The sequence below is a fragment of the Mustela nigripes genome, chromosome 12, assembly GCF_022355385.1.
Source record: "Mustela nigripes isolate SB6536 chromosome 12, MUSNIG.SB6536, whole genome shotgun sequence".
Classification (NCBI taxonomy): Eukaryota; Metazoa; Chordata; class Mammalia; order Carnivora; family Mustelidae; genus Mustela; species Mustela nigripes.
This window is the reverse complement of record NC_081568.1, coordinates 141,368,663-141,372,317: the sequence shown is the minus strand read 5'-3', so window position 1 is coordinate 141,372,317 and position 3,655 is coordinate 141,368,663. Positions and strand designations below refer to the sequence as shown.

The 3,655-nt window shown below is 37.0% G+C and overlaps 1 pseudogene; it reads left to right on the top strand.

The window, feature by feature from the left end:
* Positions 1-1,266: 1,266 nt before the first annotated feature.
* LOC132028038 (HIG1 domain family member 1A, mitochondrial-like) lies at positions 1,267-1,543 on the top strand (annotated as a pseudogene).
* The last annotated feature ends 2,112 nt before the right edge of the window (positions 1,544-3,655 follow it).

Sequence of the window (3,655 nt, the reverse complement as noted above, 5' to 3'; positions counted from 1 at the left end):
AATCCCCTTTGCCAACCCCCAACAGCCAGGTAGATTTCAGTATATTTTTTTTTAAATAAAGCAAAAAAAAAAAAAAAATAGGCACATTTTCAAGGCCTTCCATTTTTTTTACTAGTAAATCAGAATCAATCATTCAGAGTGAAGTCAGTATTTTTTTGCTTTAATTTTTTTTTTTGCCTTCAAAGGGTAAAGAAAAATTATACAGTTGTTATTTCATCAAAAAATGGAATTTTTTAGCCAACTTTCAGAACTCAAGCTGGAAAGGTGGCAAGAAAAACAAGCAAACTTGCTAATGCAATTTTATTACTGTGTATTGTGGCAATCTTTCAATGAAATTACTGTAGTTATATGAAAGATTCTACTGGACAGGAACCACTCCACTGGTGAAGCATGATGGTTACAGAAGTTATTTCAGGAAAAAAAAAAAAGTCTCCTTTCTCTTCAATCTAAACCACTCTGGACATGTTTTAAACAAATTCCAACCTACTTGCACATCAAAGATGTTGTACTGACAAGACTACTACTTACTTTAAGATAAGGAATAGAGAAACTAAGTTTGAGGCAACAGAGAAGTAGATGTGAAAACATAAGGGCAGGGCTGCCTGGCTGGCTCAGTCAGTAGAAGGTGTGACTCTGGATCTCCAGGTCAGGAGTTCAAGTCCCACATTCAGTGTTCAGATTCAAGCTACTAAACAAACCAACAAAAACAAAAAACAGAAAACAAGACAAAAAAAAGGGGGGGGGGGGAGAGAAGGAAAAAAGGGCTGTAAGCCACTGCTTAAGAAACCCCCCTCAAAAAAAACACAAAAGGACTACATCACTCAGTATAGGTAAGATAACAATTACACAGATTAAATAACCAATTCTTTGAAATTTCCCAAACTCTCCCCTGAAGAGTGGTTATTATGGAGAACCCAAGTAAAAGTAGTTATCAAGTTGCTTAACTAAGACTCAGTTATAACTAAGGATTTTCTTAATAAACTGGCATAATTCAGTTGTCTCTGGCAACAAAGTAAGATATTTTTCCCAACAAGGTAAATAAGTTGTTGGAAGAAAAGGAAAAATACACAAAATAGTCTCAGTCCTGTCATTTAATGCATTGCTCTAAATCATGTGGGGAGGTAGGTAGAGGAAATTTGTTTTTCTTTTCAGGTAACTCCCCCACCTTCCCTCACCTCACCATAAGGGATTCTCAAGTTCTCCAGAGAGAATGGGTTCTTAGTTGAGGCCTAAATCCTGTCATTGTAGGATGATTCTTCAGCCAATATGTGAACCAGCATGGATGTTTCTCTTTCTTCATATGATGGGATCTAAACTTATCCAAAAAGCTAGAGAGGCCCCATCTGTTCCCAATGGAATGGCAAAGTATGCAACAATAGTTGCATCTGGATTACTTAAATTAAAGAACAGGGGAAATCCTAAAATGTCTGTTTACCTGATCCACCACGTGCGTGTGGCAGCAGAAGGCTTTGTTGTGGGAGCAATGACTCTTGGTATGGGCTATTCCATGGATAAGGAATTCTGGGCAAAGCCTAAACCTTAGGAGAAGCGGTCTTGGTTTTGTTGCTGGTGCTTGCTGATGCTTGTTAGGCATCCCATATTGCATTTTTATGTTCATGTTGAAAACAAATCATTTGAATGGGTCAGACAATAGCACAGTAATTTAAATATTGGCTTCCTTTCTTGCAGCTTGATTTGCCTGGTAACCAAATTACTAGTGACCAGTTAACTAGCTAGGTCATTCAGGGGAGTCCAATTAGCACAAAAGAAATACGTCTCTTCTAAATGCACTTGATAGTAGTAAAACACGCTCCTTTTTAAACTCTTCTGTCAAAATTCGTTAGAAGAGAACAATATGGCAATCCTGGAGTACTCCAGTTACTGCAGAATATCACATGCTTTTGATGTTATGTGGGAATCCCATTTAACATTTCTCTAGATGTTTTGCAGACTGAGTGAGTACTTCACATTTTAGGGCTGGATGGCTCTTAACCCTTTCAGAACACTGCATGGAATACAGTATTATAAGCTTCCCCACAACCGAAAGTACGTGTATTTAAACCAAACCCAGAAAGCTGCTAACAGCTGCTTAGAAGTAATATATATTTCAGAATCATACTTGTAAATATGAGAATAACTTCACTGTGGATCCCAGTTTAGCATTTTTTTGTAACTACAGGGTTGTATTTACACTGTTGTTGTATTAGAGTAATTTTTAAATGTTAACTTGAAATAGAAATGTGCATTTTAAGTACTAATGCAAAGGTAAATGAAAAACACTTTTTAAATGTATGACATTTGTCTCTCTGTAAGATTCATAAATGTTAACAAATTACCTATACTGAAATGATTAATGATTTATCAGCAAGGTGGTTTGGTCAGACATTATACAGAAATGTTGGTATACTACAGGATGCTTTATTACCATTGTGAAATGTTCTGGTCTAACGTGAATGTATGTTCTATCTACGAAATACAGTCTCTCGTGATGCACAGTCATACTCCTGACTTTTGTTGAGGCATCCTACTCATCTGACTCCTCATTCAGAATCTTTTGTCTAAATCTTATATCCTCTTTTTGGAAGGGAAAAAAAAATCATGTGATCCACACACTGGCCTCCATTAAGTCATAGCTCAGAGGTTGCTGAACGAGTGTATTCATGGATAGAACTAGGAGCTATATTTTATTTCTATTCAAATGGATGCCTGGGTGGCTCAGTCATTAAAATGTCTGCCTTTGGCTCAGGTCAGGATCCCAGGGTCCTGGGATCAAGTTCACAATCGGGCTCCCTGCTCAGCAGGAAGTCTGCTTCTCCCTCTCCTACTCTCCTTGCTTGTGTTTCCTCTCTCACTGTGTCTCTCTGTCAAATAAATAAATAAAAATCTTAAAAAAAAAAAAAAACTTTCTTTAAAAAAAAAGAAGAGAGTTTACTATAACCTGGCCTTTCCTCAATTTCCAAAGCATTCAACTCAGCCTGAACTATGCTTACTATTATACATAGATTACATATATGTATGGCATAACACACAATGTCCTAACACTTTCTTGGAAGTTAATTCAGAACAGGAAAGGAAATCACTGGTGTGGAAGAGAGAGGGAATGAGAAAATATCCATGCCCATTCTAGTAAGGACTGTGAACAAGAACAGGGCTGAATTTCACTTCCTTCTCCTGCTGTCCCCATTGCTTCCAAGGGAAGGATGTTGACCAGCGATTGTTAAGATCAGTTGGGAAATCAGAACCTTACTAAGGATGGACCTCAACTAGAAGCAGGAAAGGCCTAGCCAACCCCTATTCACCTGAGAACTTCCCAATCTCTTGGAGACATTTAAATAAAGAATGCTCACTAAACCCATTATACTTCTTCTTGCCTCTTCCCGGTCACATTAATTCGTTATGCATTACTGAAGTAAACAGAGAAACAGGTATTTTATAGTAAAGAGTTTTTTTCTTTATTTCAAGGTGGATATCCTCATCTTTTGAAAGTGATCCTCAATTTAAATTGGCAAGTTCATGAAGTATCTACTATATATTATGTAATAAAGTCCCGGTTGGAGTACAGTTTCAATAAACCTAGCATTTAATATAGATAAGATACTACAAAAAGATAATTCAGATCCAGGTCAAAGATACAGAAACTCTCTAATAGGAGACC